This window comes from Eumetopias jubatus, unplaced genomic scaffold (assembly GCF_037043125.1).
Source record: "Eumetopias jubatus isolate StellerSeaLion01/CBP00866 unplaced genomic scaffold, mEumJub1_p1.0 scaffold_14, whole genome shotgun sequence".
Classification (NCBI taxonomy): Eukaryota; Metazoa; Chordata; class Mammalia; order Carnivora; family Otariidae; genus Eumetopias; species Eumetopias jubatus.
The window spans coordinates 54,076,439-54,096,959 of NW_028274820.1; the positions used below are offsets into that span (position 1 = coordinate 54,076,439).

The 20,521-nt window shown below is 36.5% G+C and overlaps 1 non-coding gene across 1 annotated transcript; it reads left to right on the forward strand.

The window, feature by feature from the left end:
- The first annotated feature begins 17,619 nt into the window (after positions 1-17,619).
- LOC114203155 (U6 spliceosomal RNA) lies at positions 17,620-17,723 on the forward strand. Its single transcript, XR_003607925.1, has one exon. It is a non-coding gene; the product is annotated as a U6 spliceosomal RNA (small nuclear RNA).
- The last annotated feature ends 2,798 nt before the right edge of the window (positions 17,724-20,521 follow it).

The following is a 20,521-nucleotide window of genomic DNA, read 5'->3' on the forward strand; positions in this document are numbered from 1 at the left end:
CGGAATGGATTGCAGACTTAAATGCAAACCACTCCACTATAAAACTCCTTGGAGATAACATAAGAAAAAAATCTAGATGACCTTAAGTTTGATGATGACTTTTTAGATACAACACCAAAAGCACAGTCCACAAAAGAAAGAACTGATAAGCAGAACTTCATTAAAATTAAAATTTTCTGCTCTGCAAAAGACATTGTTAAGGAGAATAAAAACACAAGTCACAGACTAGGAAAAAAATATTTGCCAAACATCCACATCAATTATCTACTGCTCCATAGTAAACCATTCCAAAAGTTAAACAACAATTCTTTTAATTCTACCAGTTGACATTCTGCTCCACTTAGCGTTGACTGGAATCACTCATATGGCCACATTCAGCTGGGAATTCAGCTAGGGATGGAACATCCCAGATGACTTCATTCACACCTTTAGCAGTTGGTGCTGGTCAGCTAAGATCCTTCCTTTTTCTTCCATGTGACCTTTTATCCTCAAGGGTATCCTCACATACCCTTTCTGATAGAGTAGCCTTGACTTCTTTACATGGCCATTAGATTCCCAATGAGTGAAAAAGAATCTGCAAGACCCCTTAAGTACTAGGCTTAGAAATTGCTTTCTATTGGTCAAAACAAATTAGGAAGGCCAAAACCAAGTATAAGTAAGGGTATACTCCATTTCTGGATGGCAATGGGGGCAAAGTCATCTTGCAAAAAAAAAAAAAAAATACTTGCAAATTAGGGGGTGTCTGAGTGGCTCAGTCATCTGCCTTCAGCTCAGGTCATGATCTCAGGGTCCTGGGGTCAAGCCCTGGGCCAGGCTCCCTGCTCAGTAGGGAGTCTGCTTCTGCCTCTCTCTCTGCCCCTCCCACTACTTGTACTCTCTCCCTCTCTTTCTCGCAAATAAATAAATAAAATCTTTAAAATAAAATAAAATAAAATATTTGCAAATTATAATGTGTCCTGTAGAATTTTCTTTATAGAATGTTTAAGTCTTAAACTTTTTATCAAAGTCCAAATTATTAAATTGCTTAAACTGCAAAAATACAATCACATACATCCTCCATTTGTGTTCCCCAAATAAAGATTTTGAGACTTTTTTGAGAGCTTCCAGCAAGGAGTGGGTATGGATTATATGTCCTGAAGAACTAGTTAGTTCATTTCCTAAAAATAATGAGAATTATATGTAACCCATTATAGATCAATCTTTGCCTTGACTACCAAAAAGCATTTTGTGATTTCATTAGTAAAGACATTTAAAAATATAATCATTCTTTTACTTTATCATTTGTTTCTTTTATTCTACATAAATATGATTTTGGATATTTTTTACCCTTCTTCTTTTTCACTTTGACAGAAGCTACTTAAATTTTTCAGGAAGTAAGAAATGGATTTTAAATAATCAGTATTATGTTAATATCTAAGAAGAGAACACAAGAATGATGCACAATGAGGGCGCCTGGGTGGCTCAGTTGGTTAAGCAACTGCCTTCGGCTCAGGTCATGATCCTGGAGTCCCAGGATCGAGTCCCACATCGGGCTCCCTGCTCAGCAGGGAGTCTGCTTCTCCCTCTGACCCTCTTCCCTCTCATTCTCTCTCTCTCTCAAATAAATAAAATCTTAAAAAAAAAAAGAATGATGGACAATGAGAAAATTTTCTTACAGATTAGGAAGCCAGAGCTGTGAAAAGTAACACATCTCACCAGAGGCTTCTCATCACTTCCAACACAAATATCAGGAAGCAGAGGGAGGCACTCACCCTCTGAGTCTTAAAATCCAAACTCGTTTCATTCTTACATTACAGTATAAATTTTCAAAAGGACTAAGATTGGTAAATTAAGGCTAAGGCACAGATAATGATCTTTCTCAAGATTAGCAAAGACCAAATTTTCCTGTTCTGTACTCATTAATATACATGTGCTCAATCTTACTCTTGTAAATAAACATATTCTTTTAAAAATAGCCAACAACTTTTCACCAAAAGATGTTTAAACACATGATGAAGGAATCTTAGGGAAAATCCAGAGGCTGAATCCAATGTATTCCAAGAAAGGGACAGGAAATCAAAACTCTAAAAAAAACTCACCATTTGTGTGCCTGAAGTGTTATTGGTTTTGTGCATGGTTTGTTTATTGGTGATATAGGCATGTTTCCTAAATGTTGCTGCTAAAATTTTCTATCTCATCTAATTACATTTGTTTTGAAAGAGAAAAATCCTGCTTTTCCAGATTCTAGAAAATCCCCACTCTTTTATATGTCTCAGTATGTATAATTTTCTAAGACATAATTTTCAAAAATATATAATTGAAGCATGAGTGATTCTCACAACCCCATCGCTGACCCAATTCTTCTTCATTGGAAGACAATGAAAGGGTACTAAAACAATAAAAGAATATTAAAAAGCATGACATCACTTGTGGATTGTTTAATAGCAAGGCTTGATTTTATTTCTCCAGTTAAATATTGCTTCCTTTTTTAATAAAACAGTGTCAACCTCTCTAATACCAAACTTACAAAATATCTGACTTCCATATTTATCAAGAAGAGGCTTATACTACATTGCTCCCTTTTAATATGTCATTTTTGGTTGTCTTTGTTACCTTGAGCTCTTAACAAGTAATATGATGACTGGCCCAGGATAATCTAAATCATTGCTCCTGACAGGGCTCCTTTATTTGCAAGAACCAAACCCTACTCAAATTAACAAAATAAAAGATAGGTTTATTAAAGAATACAAACTATCCCAGAATACTAAAACAGAAAAAGAAATATAGTTGGGCTTCTTATGACCTGGGACTGCAGAATTGGAAACCAAGTACTTAGTCTTTCAAGAACTGCCTGCAATGTTTCCCTTAATTTTACTCTATGAATATGTTCAAACTATAATATTTTGTAACATCTTTCTCTGCTTACCCATTTTTACCACAGCCCAACCTGGATACCTGCTCAACTCTGTATTACCACCCATAAGTTCTAGACCTGAATTCTGAATGACTTAGGTTTCTCAGTATCTTGATACCAAAATTCTAAGGAAGATATATATTGTTCCTCTTTTTAAGGTTTGCCCAGAGTCTGTCCCTGCAGATTATCATAAACATACGGTCAACCTATGGGCTTATTTAGCTGAGACTGTAGTAAGACAGAGTCATGTGATCAACCGGAGCTGTATATAGACAGACAATGATTAACATGTCAATTGCAATTGACTAAATATGTACCTTGACATAGTAACATATAAGAATCTGTTTCCCCCTATGTAAAAACCAATAATGTTTACTTAATATTTGCCTTGCCTACTCTTAAGTTCTATCTATAAAATATATCTATATCTATAAAAGCAAATGAATTAATAAGAAAGAAAGCACATGGGCAGGACGCCTGGGTGGCACAGTTGGTTAAGCATCGGACTCCTGGTTTTGGCTCAGGGTCGTGAGATCAGCCCCATGTGGGGCTCTATGCTCAGCATGAAGTCCGCTTGGGATTCTCTCTTCCTCTCCCTCTGTCCTTCCCACTCATGTTCTCTCTCTAAAAATAAATAAATAAAACTTAAAGAAAGAAAGAAAGAAAAAGCAAGCAAGCAAGCAAGCACATGGGGCAGCCATTAAGTGCTGGAATGAAGCCAATAACACTTTTCTACTATCAACTAAATTGATGAGGAGACAAAGTGTAGATTAAAATGATAGTTTCTCAATATGTTGGGGACTTCATATAGGTAATTTTTAATTGTAACAGATGAAATCAAGAGTCTAACATAACTCAAGTATTTTTATTTTTTCCCTAGTTATTCAAGTTATAACTCTTTTACTAATGAAACTGAAGAGATGAATCTCACCTGGATGTATAAGGTTTGGGGGATATCCACTGATTTTAACTTTTGTTTAAAGGTTCCCATTATTGCAAGTGGGTTTATCTGGCTGGGAATTTAGGCATTTTCTTTGACTTTTCTTTGCTTCCTTATTTTTATTTGCTTTTTCTTTAGCTGCTGCTGGTTCTGGTGTTTTATTTATTTTGTAGTTTCTATTTTCTAGAAATCTAGCAGTGGTGAGGTGTGAAGATAACACAGATTAGAGAAAAAGGAAAATAGAACAGTGTCTAAGCCCTGAGAGCAGACAGGATCCATCCAACAGTTTGCAAAAGTGAAAGGAGTGCTGTTGAAAATAAGTTATAGAGGCAGATGTTTGAAGTCTGCATTTATTCCTTTTTATTATTCATGTTGGGATGAATTCAAAATGTCCTCCAAATCCCAAGGATGTTAGGAGACTATGGTATGGCCTTTGTTAGTAGTAGAGAAAACTTTTATTTACTAAATTCATTGACTTTTTAAGATTTCATATTTATAAATTATCATCATTCTTCAAATTTAGTTATAATTGTCTATGGGATATATTACCTTATCCAATCAAAACACGAAGCATAGAACTAACTGAGATTTAAAAAAATAAGTTTCCTACAAGGCCAAATCAGCAAAACTGGAAATTCAGCCTTTTTTACATTTTTTGTGGAAATGTTAAACATACTAACAAGTGAATGCTTAGTATCAATAAAACCCTTATGATAAATGATAAAAAAAATCACATGATTTTAAAAGGAAAGTTGATTTTTAAAATATTTACTGAGCAACTATTGGAATAAGGCATTGCATTTATAACAAAAAAGACAAAAATTTTAAAGGGATATTTGCTTCCAAAGGACAGAAATTCTTTGGCATATAAGCCTGAAAAAAGTAAGTTAAGCAGCAATATAAGCATGGTAAGTTCCAAAAAAGTAAGAGAGAATGAGTGTTATACTAGTTCAGGTAAGAGAACAATAACGGCTTGGAAAGGGAGTAGCTGTGGAGCTCATTTCTTGAAGGAAGTTAAAAATTAATGTGGACCTTAAAAGATAGGAAATATTTGAAAAAGTAATGTATTTCTGCCAGGAGGAATAGCTCAAGCAAAGACTCAGAGAGAAAGCTGCACAGGTTGAAGTGAGAGAATTGGTTCAAAAGCATTGAGAAACCTTTTCTTCCAAAATCACATTGAAATGACAGGGGGTTAAAAAAAAAAAAAAAGAAGTTACAAGATTAAAACCACAAAGGAAAGGGTGTCAGTAGTGGACCAAAAATTTTGAGGGATTTCTGTAAATAGAAAGTGGATGGGATAAAATTGACAGAGAAACCAAAAGAAAGAAACCTAATCTATAGAAAAAAACTACTGAGTTGAGAATTCTCTTCCTAGTGGAGACCCAGAAAAACTCCAAGCTTAAACTGAATGAGCACAAGAATAGGAGTGAAGTGAGGAATTATTAGCCAATTAATTAAATTAATTTATAGCTAATTATGCTATATATTTATATATTAGCTAGTTAATTAAAGATAACTTAGTTAAAGATATGTTTATAAGGTAGCTGGAGCAGAACTACCACTTCCCATCCCTATCAGCAGTAGCTGTTTGCCTTTAGGATAATGTTTTTAATCTGCTCTAAAAATAAAATGCAGGATCTTTTCTGATAGGACTTACAGGTTGGGTATCAATGCCAAATAGGGAAATTCTGAAAAAAAATGGGAAAATGGAAAGTCCACAATGGATGAGAAGGAAAATATTGTATTTTATTTTTTAAAGATTTTATTTATTTACTTCTCTCAGAGAGAGAGAGAGAGAGAGAGAGAGAGAACACACAAGCAGCGGGAGCAGCAGACAGAGGGAGAGAGAGAAGCAGGCTTCCTGCTGAGCAAGGAGTCTGACACGGGACTCAATCCCAGGACCCTGAGATCATGGCCAGAGTTGAAGGCAGACACTTAACCAACTGAGCCACCCAGGCATCCCGAAAAGGAAATTATTTTAAAAAGGAAAGATAACTTTGCTTGCTCTTTGCCCTCAGATTAAACTCCTTTTTTTTTTTCCTTTTCTTACCAAATGTGAGACTGTCAAGACATCTGTCTACTATATGCCTACCCATCCTGAAAGGAAGTCTACAAGGCAGTATTCTCCCCTTACTGAGAGTTCCCATAAAAGCCTTCCATTGGGTAAGAGGCCCATTGGGAAAATACACTTACAGACTGTAGAGAAAATCCATGATGGGTTACTACCAGTCAACCCAGCATTCAGGTGAAAAATATGAAAAGATAAGGCTCACAAAAGAAAAACCAAAAACATGATCAGGATGAATAAATTAGGTTCTTGGACCCAAAAGCAATGTGTGTGTGTGTGTGTGTGTGTGTGTGTGTGTGTGTGTGTGTGTGTCTAGGATTCCCCACACCAACAAGCAATTCTCAGATACCAGCATGGTGTCCAAGAGTTCAACTCAATTCTAATATGGTCTACTCAGAGATAGAATCAGATTCCACAAGGATTCAGTCCCACAAGACTACCCTCCACTTCAGATGTCAATTGCAGGCCTATGTTATTACCTGTGCTTCTGACCTACTGGCTACAAGCTGGGGGTTCCAATGACTGTTTCCAACTTAGGATATGAATCACAAGGCCAGGTTGGTACCTGTACTTCTGACCAACTGGCTATAAATCAGAGTTTCCCACAATTCCCTCCTTGGGTTCAATTAATTTGCTAGAACAATTCACAGAGCTCAGGAAAACCTGTTTACTCACTAGATTATCAATTTATTACAAAGGATATTAAAGGATACGAATCAATAGCCAGATGAAGGGATACATATGGCAAGGTCTCCAACAAAGGAGTTTCTGTTCTTTTGGAGCTTGGGATCCCACACAATGGCACGTGGGAGCTTTCTAATACGGAAGTTCCCTGAATCCTTTCCTTTTGGGTTTTTATGGAGGCTGAATGACATAGGCATGATTGATTAATTCATTAGCCATTGGTGGCTGATTTAACCTCTAGTCCCTCTCCTCTCCCAAGAGGTCAGGGGGTGAGAATGAAAGTTTCAACCTTTTAATCAAGTGGTTAGCTCCATTGGTAAACAGTCCCCATTCGAAGGTGCTTTCCAAAAATCACCTAATTAACATAACAAGACACCTTTATCACTCTTATCACTTAGGAAATTCCAATGGTTTGTTGAGCTGTGAGCCAAGAACTGTGGAGAAGACCAAATATAGATGAGAAATGACCAAATATATATTTATTATAAATCATAATATTGTCATGAATAACTAGTAAATCTAACAGATATTAGATGAATAAATAAATATCTAACATATAAATCTGGAAGCAATGACTACAGATATTTTTAACTGTCACAGTTTGGAAGGCAGCTATGCTCACCACTATACTACCAACGCTTAACTGTCACAGTTTGGTAGGGGTGGGAGAGCTGCTGGTATCCAGTGAGTACAGGCCAAAGATGTTGGCAAAAATACTATGACATACAGGACAGTCCTCCACAACAACAAAAAAATTGTTCAGCCCCAAATTTCAATAGTGCAGAAGTTGAAAAACTCTGTGTCAATTTCTCTTCTTCCCCCAGAGTCTTTAATAGCATTCTGGAAATACTTTTCTCACTCTGCCCAGTACATGCATCTGAAGCTCCTCCTTCCTTTCACACCCCCAGGAGATTCTCACTATTTTTATAAAGCTGTTCTCTCAGAATTTTGAAATCCTGAAAATAATACATCTTGTTCTTGCTGTCTCTGAGCTTAGAATTTCTCTAGGATGAATTGGGGGGGAAAAAAATCAGCTACCTTCACTTCTCTTTATCAGTTCTTTTCCTGTGTCTACTGAAGAATGGTTTTACTTACAGTTTATTTGTGGTTTGCTCTGGTTTCTCCTTGAAATTAAATGTGAATCCTTGTAACTTGCAGAATTTTTTTTAAAAGATTATGTATTTATTTGAGAGAGAGAGAACAGGGAGAGGGGTATAGGGAGAGGGAGAGAAGCAGACTCCCCAGTGACTGCAGAGCCCAATACGGGGCTCCATCTCAGTCTCAGGACCCTGAGATCATGACCTGAGCCGAAATTAAGAAGTGGACACTTAACCAACTGAGCCGCCAGAGCATCCCATAATTTGCAGAAATTTGTGACTGTTGGATCTGTTTTTTGTTTTTGTTGTTGTTGTTTAATGCCCTAGAGCAGCTTTGGATTTGTTCCTCTGTTTATATCTTTTTTGTTGTTGTTATTTCAGTGGCCTCAGGAAAATGAGAGAGGTTAGCATATATTCTTAGACTGCCATTTTTAACTGCAAGGTGCTGATTATTGTTGAAAACTCACATCCATAAAATTTAGGCTACAAAGACTTACCAGTAACTACAATTTGTGAACATTTTCAGTTTTTTTGTTATAAAAGTCACTGGAACTATTCCCTGTGTGTCTTTGGAAGTTTAATTTTGACACCGATATTTTCTTCCGGGGGTCATTTCTTAAAGTACAGAGTTATTTTCAAACTAGATATTAATAAACATTACTATATAATAATATTTCATATTTTACAGCCTTTCAGATATGAAGTGATTTCTTAAGCACATTATCCTGTTTGAACCTCACAGTCCCAGGCGTAGGTATTGTTTTGCTCTTTTTAACTGAAGCTTGGAGAGGCAAGGTGAATTTTGATTGAAGTAACACAGTTGATTATAAGCAAGTTTTTTAACTCTATAGTTTATTTACCTACTGGTTTACCACACTGCTTTCTTAATTAAAGAAAACAGAATGTTTACTTCAACATTGTACCAGCTGCTCCATTCCATAATGGGGAGGGAGTTCTATGATGATCCAAGAAGAAGACCTTGTATTAGACCTTGTCTCTTGATCTGCCCTTGTAGATGCCAACTACAGAGCCCTCTTAACATAAATATACCACTAACAGATTGTAAAGAAAATAAAAAATAAAAATCAATCAATAGATGGCAATGCTCTTGATTTAGAAAGAATATTCTAAGGAACTTAAGGATTAAATACAGTCAAGGCTAACTCTGGAGGTCTCAGGCCAAAGAAAGAAAATATTTTTTAAGAAAATTTCCAAGTGTTGCTCAGGTCATGTTATCTTGCATGTACTTCTCAGTGTTTAAAACCTCACCTTTGTGCCCTCTGATTCATTATTTTCTTGCTTCTATGTTCATTCAAAGGTTGGGAAGTTAGAAAAATGACTTTTATTCTCAATTCTCCTACTTTTGTAGAAAGACAAAGCTTTACTCACTGATCTACTGATTCCTAGCAGAATAAAACTACATGTACACTGTTAGCCTCTTTTCCCACTGAAATCTAGGCAAGTACTGTGATTTATCTTAGAGGATGTGGACTAGCAAGTTTTTCTTCCTCTTTCTTCCTTACAGGAGGGTCTTGCATCTAGCCCAAAGGGAAATACTGTTTTTTTTGTTGGCCATACTCAGTGTTGCTGGGAGAGGAGCTTTTCCATAATCTAACAAACTCCTCACTTGGGGGTATAGCAGGAGCAACAGAAATATTATTTGTATAAACCTTCCACTAGAGGACAAAGATTTCTGTCCTCACTTTTCCTTAGAACTGGTATTAGGAATAATTTAAAAAAGAGTTAAAATTTATTTAATGCTTCATATGCAAGTATTGTTTTAAAAAATAAGCATTTTGAATTACTCCATAGTCCTCACAAAACCCCAAAGAAGATGGTACTATTTTTCATATAAAAGGGAGAGCAAGACAGAAGTAGTTTGCCTAGCAAGTAGTGAAGCCTTGATACAAATCCAGTCTGTCCACCTGTAGAGCTTACTCCTAAATTGTTTGATTTATTTCGGTTAGCTATTTCTCAGGAAGCTCGGAGTTTTTCAAACCATATCTGCTCTCATTTTTCCCATTTCTGACATTTTTTATGGCAAGCAAATATGGTGTGACTTTTTCACATATGTGCATCAGAGTTGTGGATAGAAATGACATCAATAAAATTTTTATTGTATTTGCTACTAAAAATAAATTTTCACATTCCAGATCCAATGAGTTTTGGTAGTATAGCTGAAGTGCTAGCATTTTCCAATTAGGTTTTGACAAAAGATTGTAACTTAGATATGTAATTATTTTTGTCATCAATCCTTTTATTTTCTTTTGTCTCGTTTCTGGTAAACTCCATTTCACATTTTCTAAGGGCTGTCTCAAATCTCTAGCATTGTCTCAGGATCATGACTCTCATCTTTCAGAAATATGTCTGCTACCTATCTCACAGATGACAGGCCTTCAAATATGAACGCCATCAAGTTTCCCCCTTTATACCTCTAACCTCGCAGTAATGACACCCATTCTCTTGGTCTTGCAACCTATCTTGCCAGAAAGAATGCTCTTTATCCCTGGCAGGTTAATCTGTGTTCTAAATCTAGTTCTTATCTCCTTTGAGATGTTTTGACTAGCAACTTCTCATCATCTCTATTTTAAATATCCCTCTTTCCAGAGTCTCCTTCCCCTCCTCTACAACATGCTTTCAGTCTTCGTATTCTGAAAAAAGTGAAAAAGAAAATTCTTCCTCCTACACACTATATAAACTATTGCCTATTTCCTTCCTTATCTTTACCATTAATTTTCTTGGAAGTGTTACATAATTTATACTCATGACTTCCTTAGGTTCATTCATTCCTCAATCCAGTGAGTTCAGCTTCTGTCACCATCCCTCTAAAAGTCATCTTCTTTAACCCACCAATGATCTTGTAACAACCATATCTACAAATAATTTTCAATTTCCATCTTATTTAACTTGTATAACATTGATAATGTTTTAATACTTGCTTCTTGAAGGTCTCATTCTTTGTTTTATTGGGGAGACTTTTATTCTTTTATTTTTATAGGAGTCTCCATTCTTTTTGAACAATATATTGCCTAGAATTTTTAAAAGATTGTTATATGTAAATATATATTTTAAATATAGATGTAAATATAAATGCAGATATCAATATAGATGTAGATGTATCTTAAGCTATAGAGATCTATGCATATCTTATAAAATTTCTGTAATATGAAATGTATTGAAATTTAGCTTATAGGGACAAACTAAGGTCATATTATAAAAGGTAAGATTGAGCCAGAACTTTGTTGTGTCATATATATGTTTTTATTAAGTTTACTAGACTAAGGCCATCCCTTTACTCCAGGCTTGCCTACTCTGTACCCATTAAACAATAACTTCCCCTTTCCCCTTACCCTAGCCCCTGACAAGCATCTTTCTACTTTCTTTCTCTATGATTTGGACTACTATAATTAACTCATGTAAGTGGAATCATACAGTAGTTGTCTTTCTGTGACTGGCTTATTTCATTCAGTATAAACTTTCTTAGGTTCACCTACATTAGAGCACATGGTAGAATTTCCTTCCTTTTAAAGGTTGAATGAGGGCGCCTGGGTGGCTCAGTTGGTTGGGCGACTGCCTTCAGCTCAGGTCATGATCCTGGAGTCCCGGGATCGAGTCCCACGTCGGGCTCCCTGCTCAGCAGGGAGCCTGCTTCTCCCTCTGACCTTTCTCTCTCTCTCTCATTCTCTCTCTCAAATAAATAAATAAAATCTTTAAAAAAAAATAAAATAAAGGTTGAATGATATTCCATTGTATATATGTCACATTTTGCTTATTCATTCATCCATCAAAGGACTCTTGCATTGCTTCCACATTTTAGCTATTATGAATAATGCTCTATGAATATAGTTGCACAAATATCTCCTCAAGACTCTGCTTTCATTTCTTTCAGATACATACCCAGAAGTGGAATTGCTGAATCATGCAATAATTCTGTTTTATTTTTGGAGAAACCACCATACTATTTTCCACAGTGGCAGCACCATTTTACATTCTCATTAACAGTGCACAAGAGTTCCAAATTCTCCATATCCTGGCCAACAATTGTTACTTTCCTGCTTCACTTTTTATTTTTTATTTTTTTATGATAGCCATCCTAATGGGTATGAGCTGGTATCTCTTTGTAGCTTTGACTTGCATTTCCCTAATGATTAGTGATGTTGAATATCTTTTTACATGTTCATTGGCCATTTATACATCTTTGGAGAAATGTCTACTCAAGTCCTTTGCCCATTTGTGAACCAGGTTGTGTGTTTTTGATATTATTGAGTTTTAGAAATTCTCTATATATTCTATATATTAATCTTTTACAGATATATGATTTGCAAATATTTTCTCCCATTCTGGGGGTTACATTTTTATTCTATTGTTAGTATTTTTTGATGCACAGATATTTTTAATTTTCATAAAATCCTATTTGTCTATGTTTTCTTCTGTTGACTGTGCCTTTGGTGTCATACACAAAAATCATTGCCAAATTCAATGTGATGAATCTTTTGCCCTATGTTTTCTTATAAGAGTTTTATAATTTTAGTTCTTACACTTAGGTCTTTGATACATTTTGTGTTAATTTTTTATGTGGTGTTAAGTAAAGGTTCTACTGCTCTAATCTTTACTTTTTCTTTCTTTCCTTTAGTTTTAGATTTAGTTCTTCTTTTTCTAGTTCTTTAAATTGTAAAGATAGATTGTTGATTTGAAGTCTTTCTTTTTCTTAATATAAGTATTTATAGCTATAGTTTCCCCCTTAGCACTGCTTTCACTGTGTCCCATAAGTTTTGGTATATTGTGCTTTCATTGTCATTTTATTCTAAGTATTTTCTAATTTCCCTAATGATGTTTCTTTGATTGCTTGTTGAAGAATGTGTTGTTTAATTTCCACAAATATGTGAATTTTTTCAGTTTTATTTCTTTTATTAATTTCTAACTTCATCCCATTGTGGTTGGAAAAGATACTTTGTATGATATCCATCTTTTCAAATGTATTGAGACTTAATTTGTGCCCTAATATATGATTTATCCTGGAAATTTTCCCATGTGTAATTGAAAAGAATGTATATTCCGTTGTTGTTGATTAGTGTTGTTGAACCCATGGAGGTACTGGGAAGGTGTTGTACCCAGCTAGGCATGGAAACTCTGAGCCCCTTCCCTAATATCCTGCAAATATGCACTTCTTCCATCTGCATGTTAATCTGTATTCTTTATCATATCCTTTTATAATAAACCAGTAAACAGTAAGTGTTTCCCTGAATTCTGTGAGCCATTCTAACAAACTACTGAACCCAACTGTGGAAACCCCAATTTACAGCCAATCAGTCAGAAGTACTGAGACTTGTGATTGGCATCTGTAGAGTGGAGAAGGGCAGTCTTGTGAAATTGAGTGCTTAACCTGTGGGATCTGATGCTATCTCCAGGTAGGTAATATCAGAATTGAGTGAAATAATAGGACATCCAGCTGGTGTTGCAGAGAATTGATTGATGTGTAGAAAACCCACAAATCTAGTGTCAAAAGGGTTGTGAGTGTGGAAGCGGTGTGAGAGTAAAGGAGACACAGAAGGAGTGTGTTTTTCCCTTATAATTACAATAATACTAATAATTGCTTTATATTTGCTTTTATAATTGCTTAGGCATTTGTCTTTAGTATGATCTTTATTTCTTCATATGGCATTGAGTTGCCATCTAGTGTATTTTCATTTCAACCTGTAGGGCACCCTTTAGTACTTCCTGTAGGGCAAGTCTAATGGTAACGAACTCCCTCAGCTTTGGTTTATCTTGTAATGTCTTCATTTCCCCCTCACTTTTGAAGGACGGTTTTATCTGATATAAGATTCTTGATTGACAGGTTTTTTTTTTTTTTTGCACTTTAAATATATCAGTGCACTGCCTCCTGGTTTCGACAGGTTTTTTAATGGGAAATCCATAAGTTATCCTATTGATGACCCCTTGTATGTGATGCATCATTTCTCTCTCATTGTTTTCAAGATTTTTGGCTTTCGACAATTTGATTATAACATGTCTCAGTGTAAGTATCTTTGAGTTCATCCTACTTCGAGTTTGTTAAGCTTCCTGGATGTTTATATTCATATCTTTCATCAAATTTTGGAAATTTTTGGTTATTTCATCAAATAGTCTCTCTACCACTTTTCTTTCTCTATCTCTGTTCTGGATTCCTACGATGCATATATGCTGATTCATTTGCTAGCTTCTCACAGGTCCCTTAGGCTCTGTTCACTTTTCCTCAATTATTTTTCTTTCTGTTCCTCAGATTCCATAACTTAATTGTTTTATCTTCGAGTTCACTGATTCTTTCTTTTGCCTCCTCAAACCTACCCTTGAATCTCTCTTGCAAATTTTTCACTTCAGTTGTTATACTTTTCAGCTCCAGAATTTCTTTTTCGTTTCTTTTTAGGTTTTATATCTTACATTTATAGTTTCATTTTGTTCATACATCATTTTCTTGATTTCTCCACATATTCCTTTAGTTCTCTAAGCATCTTTAAGAAAGTTGTTATAAAGTCTTTTTCCAGTAGATCTGCCATCAGGTCTTTCTCAGAGAAAATTTCTGTTGGTTTGTTGTCTTTCTTTAAATGGGACATACTTTCCTACTTACTCGTATGCCTTGTGATTTTAATTTGAAAACTAGACACTTGAATCTAATAATGTGATAATCATATAAATTATATTCTCCCCCTTCCCCGTGGTTTGCTGGGGTGTCTAGTTCTGTTTTGATTGTTATAGGCTGTCTCTATGCCAAGGATCAGTAAGACGTGTGAACTTAAGATCTTACCAGGTCTTTTCTAAGTCTGCACCTTTCCCTGGGCATGTGTGGTGATTTTCTAATTTCCCCCATATATATGATTGATTTTGAATACACTAGTCTTTAATGTCTGACTCTGAAAATAGAAAAAAAAAAAAAGGTAAATTAAGTGTGGGGGGAAAAAAGTTACCAGCCCTTTAAATCTCCTGGAAGTCACTTCAGCTTAAAGGGGAGGAGCTTCCAAAGATAAGCAGAGGTGTAGCAACAGCAACCCACCTCTGTGTCTGCACCTCCATTATCAGAAGCAGCAATTAGCAATCAGAGCACAGGTCCCTGATAGTTGGAGGATGGGGTCGTTATTGCCACTCTCATTCTTGCAAACTGTGTACAAGCTGATTCAGGGACATGTGCACAGCTGTCTGCCACTGGCTGAAGAATGGGGATGGGAAGCTGATTAGTGCTGAAATTGACTGAAATTAAGCATAAATTAATGCCCAAGACTTCCCCTGAAAGTAGAAACTCTCAATAGACTCCAGAGATCCAAAATAGTTATATCATCTCAAATACAATAGGAGTGTGCTTCCCTTGTGGATTCAATGAAATGCCTATTGATAGGAGTGACTTCCCTTGCCTGGAAAATTGTCTGTATTAACCAAAGTATTTACACTCACAGTCCCAACTTAGATATCAAGGAAGAACAAGAAGTAAAAAGCAAGAAGAAGAAGTAAATACCATCTGAGTCATATCTGAAAAAAAATGATAAGTCCACATAATTTTTTTTTAAAAGAACCACAATCTGTTAGGTAAGAATGAATTGTTACCTTATCTTACCTGCAATAAGTAATACAAATTCCCAGATGTAGTTTCTGAGGTTACAGGGTTTGAAGTATGAACATACATGCCCTGTAACATTCTAGTGTAAGGTATGAAAAAATTCACACTCTGACCTGAGGAATTTTGTACCTTTTTTTATGATTATGAACAATAGTGGGACTGCAGCAGGGGATTCTCCTTTCCTTCTGGAAAATCCCTACTTCTTCCCTCTTAGAACTGAAAGGGACTAACTCTGTGTTATGAGGCTACTGGGGAATTTCAGCCAACTCCTGTGGAGAAAGAGATGGAAATAAGCATTCCTCAACAATCCCATTGATCAACCACAGGGTTCTCATAAGCATCTCTCAGATTCCTATAGGTTGCACTGAGGGAGAAGTGGGCAAAATGGAATCACCACATTGAGTCACCTTTACTATACTCACGGCCACTGACTATAATAACTATTCATTCTTTCTGAAGCCTGGACCTATCTGGCACATGCTAGAGGGTAAGAAGCAACAGGAGGCCTTAATGGTCACCATGGCTTCCTGGCAGGATGCTTCAGCTCAGTACCAGTAGGGAACAGGATATCTATGAAATCAGATTCCTGAAAACTTGGGTCTGTGCCACCACCAAAATTATTTAAGACCAAATTTCCACTAATTACATGGCATCCTATCTATGTCACTTCTGGTTAACCCAAAGCTTCTTATGTCACTATAGATCAAGCTCGTTAGTCCTAGTGCCTCATCTTCCCTCCATTCCTTTCCCTCCAAATGCTTCCACTTCTGCTGTCAGGGGTCTTCAGAATCCTCCATTCTCAAAAACAACCAATCAAATCCAAATTCTCTACATCCTTAAATCCTTAACCTCTCACAGGGCATGCCCTGTATGCCCTTTTTTTAGCAGAAACCTAACTTTGATGAAAAGTCAATTCTTTTCATGTTGACTTCTCTAGTATAGGCTGCACATTCTCCCATACGTCAACATGAACATCTCAGCCCTGGAGGCAGGGACGGCATCCTCCTGGCTTCCTACTGCCACTTCCTGTTTATTGCACATTTATTTTCATTCAAGGAGCCTCTTAAGCTCATGCTGTCTGGCTTTACATCCATTTACCTGAACCTGCTGCTCTCATCTTCTAATCTTTAGACAATTCCCCAACATTTAATGAGAACATTGTCATCTGACCCACAGTCTTCATCCTGAACTATCCAACATCTTACCCTACCTCTGAGCTACTTAACTGACCTTCTCTATGCCAAAGATCTTTGCCTCCATTCAACTTCCATGTTGTAATTCCAAAGTCATACCATGGGTCTGGTCAACCTCAAGAATCTTAAATCCAGATTCTTAAACTTTGAGTGCAAACCATTATCCTAACACTTTTGTCTCATTGAAACAAAAAGAAAAGAGAAAATGGAGGGAAGGAAAATGAGAAGGAGAAAGAAAGAAAGAAGGGATGGGGGGAGAAAGAAAATTCCATTCACCATCTCTAGCTGCTGCTCCATTTCCTTCTCCTTTTTCTCACAGCCATGTTTCTCAAAAGAATTATCAGCCTTCACTATCTTCAGTCCTCATTTCACATTCTTTCTTCAGCCTGCTGCTTCTATGCCAACATTGAAACTATCCTCACTAAAGTTAACATTGTTTTCCTAATCACTAGATACTACCTCATCTTTGAAATCCTCTTTGTTTGGGTTTCTTGACTCTTTTCTAGTTTTTCTCTCACCTCTCTGAGTATCCTTGTTTAGTTCTCTATGTATCTCTTAAATATTAGTGGTTCCCAGAGCTCCATCTATGCTTGCTCTCCTTTGTACACTCCTCTTTTCTAAAACAGCCTCTCTATTGCCATTATTTCTCCCAACATACAATGATTGCTCAGCCAATACACATCAATCCCACAGCACTCTTCCAAGTTTCAAACAATATTTTTCCTTTGCCCCACAAATATCTCCACTTCAATGTGCTATAGATACATCAATATCAACATACTATTTATCCATTTATTTATGTAGTATGTTATACCACACAAGCAAGAAACAGGTGAGGCTGCTAGACTAAACATCACAGGATGTAAGCTGTCTTTTCCATTTCTATGGCTGCTTACTTAGACATTTCTCATTTCTCATATGAATTATTATAATCACCATCTAGATTGTATAGCAAATACCCTTTACATCTTTATATTTTTATACCCATACCTCTTTTCCTACTGATTATTCAAAATACCTAATATACAATAAAGCTTTTTTTAAATCTGAAAACAAATATTGATACCACCTAATATAAAATCTAAGAAGACAGTGTCTCCTTTTAAACTGAGAATGAATTTCAGTACTGTTCTTATTCGTTAATAAAAATCACATTTATGTGCTCACTTCAGCAGCACATATGCTAAAATTGGAACGATAGAGAGATTAACAAGGCCCTTGGGCAAGAATGACATGCAAATTTGTGAAAGGTTCCATATTTTATTTAAAACACACACACACACACACACACACACATTTATGCTTGTGACAGGAGTCCCTTATGTTATTCTAGTCTAAAAAGAAACCATCTCAGAAAATTTCAGTAGAATATCATTTTAGAAATGACTAGAACATTAGTATAGTTTTTTTTTTTTAAGATTTTATTTATTTGACAAAGAGAGAGACAGCCAGAACACAAGCAGGGGGAGCAGGAGAGGGAGAAGCAGGCTTCCCGCAGAGCAGGGAGCCTGACACGGGGCTCGATCCCAGGACCCTGGGATCATGACCTGAGCCGAAGGCAGACACTTAATGACTGAGCTACCTAGGCACCCCACTAGTATAGTTTTTTAAAAACTAAACTCAAATACGTCATAATATTGCTCCATCTAACAAAACTGGAATTTTAACAATAAAAAAGGCATTTCCAGAATAATGGTCAAAGCTATGATAAGTGAGTAGATGGTTTATGCTGGACATCTCCCATTTTTCTCCTTCACATCCATTATCCATTCTTCTCCCTTTGACGTTCTTTGGCCAAAAGGAATGAGAGAGGAAAGAAGTTGAACTACTTCTCCAATCCCTCCCTATGTGATGGTTAATTTTATGTGTCAGCTTGGCTGGGCCACAGTGTCCAGATATGTGATTAAACATTATTATGAATATTTCTGTGAGATGATTTTTAATTTTTTTAAAAGATATTATTTATTTGAAAGAGAGAGAGCGTGCACATGAATGGAAGAGAGAGGGGCAGAGGGAGAGGAAGAAGCAGACTCTCCACTGAGCAGGGAGCCTGATGGGCGGGGCTTGATCCCAGGACCCTGGGATCATGACCTGAGCCAAAGGCAGATGCCTAACCAACTGAGCCACCCAGGCACCCCAACATGATTTTTAGGTGAGATTAAAATTTAAATTGGTGGACTTTAAGTAAAACAGATCGTTCTCCTAATGTCAATAAATTGAAGGCTTGAATAGAACAAAACACTGTCCTCCCCCAAATAAAAGGTAATTCTGCCAGTGGACAGCCTTCAGACTTGAAATGCAACAGAGGCTTTTTCTGGGTCTCCAGCCTGCAGACCCATCCTGCAGAATTTGGACTTACTGGCCTCCATAATCCTGTGAGCTAATCTCTTAAAATAAATCTCTTTCTGTACAGCAAGAAAAAGAAATATGTCTGTGTATATATACACCTGCTCTAGCACTGTGTCTGAAAGTAGCTGCAGCCCTGGTAAAATGATGCCTTTTCCACTTGTCCAGCTCCCACTGGGTCTCACTATACTCTCCTTTGTTCCTTGGCCATAAGTGTGGTAATATTTCCCCTGTTACTAGTCTCTGATATCTTACCATCTTTTATTTCTTAACACTGCCCACACTTCGGAAAGCAGTCCTTTCATTAAGGCTGTTGTCTGTCAACTCAGGCTGCATCTTAAAATCAGCTTTGGGAAGCTTTGAAAAATCCCAATGGCCAGGCCACAAACCAGACCAACTAAAACAGAACCTCTAAGGGCAGGATACAGGCATCCGTATTTTTTAAAGCTCCCCAAGTGTTTCCAATGTACAGCCAAGGTTAAGAACTATTGCATCAACGTCTCTTTAGCTGAATGATTTGAGTGGAATTTGGTTTCCAGTCATAGCCCCAACCAATATGCTGTCATCATCTAATATCCCTTTCAATGATTTCCTCTCAAAGCTTAAAGAAAAAAATACATTTCTTGAAATCGTATGAGCATCTGTTACTTATATTTTTCATATAATTATTTCCTATGCTGCCAAGGGTTATTTCACTTTCAAGAGTATTTTATTTCTCTCCAAATGTGCAAGTCCTTTCATTTGTGTCTACTCAAAAACTGGTCTCCCAGCGACCATTCTCAGCCTTTTCTTAACCCCCTTCCCCTAACTTCTGGCAGAATAATCATTCTAAAACGTGTCTGATCATGTTGCATTAGGATGCAAATTTAAGATTTCTATCAATGAAAGTCCATGGACTATATAAATTGAAATGTCTTGGTTAGGCATTAAAACCTGTTTAAACCTATCACAGTCTGGCATTCTCTTTTTTTAAAGTTTTTATTTAAATTCTAGTTAGTTAACATACAGGGTAGTACTGGTTTCAGGAGTAGAATTTAGTGATTCATCACTTATGTATAACACCCGGTGCTCCTCACAAGTGCCATCCTTAATACCCGTCACCCATTTATAATCTGTTATTCTTAATTCTCAACAATCTCCCCCCATTCTCTGCCCCACCATCCTACATTTTACCAAACTATTGTTTGCTTCATTGACTCCCCTTGTCCCTTTATGTCTCCTCTTCATATTAACTGAAATCATTTCTCCTGCCTGAAACCTCCTTCTGTTCTTCAGCAGCCAGACCTTTCAGTCCCTCAACACTCAACTCGGATGTTACCTTCTCAATGAAGACATCTCCAGTCCCTCTATCATGCTCAATAATGAGTATCTATCATTAACTCTCTTGAAATGAGTAGCTATTATTAACCCTCTTGAAGGCTTGGAGAGATTTCCCAAAAGAAAGGAACTGTATACTGGGACTAAAAAAAAGAGTGAAGGGGCAAGTGACAGGGAGATGAGGAAAAAAGGTTCAGCTGGCTTACACAAAACCCAAAGATGAGACAGCATCCATAGCACACATGTGATGAACTGCAAATACGTCTGTGTGGATAAACAAAGGAGATGGACGAACTATAGATCTTGTAAGGTGTTTTTGTTTTAATCTTAACAGCAATGAATTATGTAACTTTATAAACATCATTCACAGAGTCACAGAGATTAAATTAGAGGAGAGA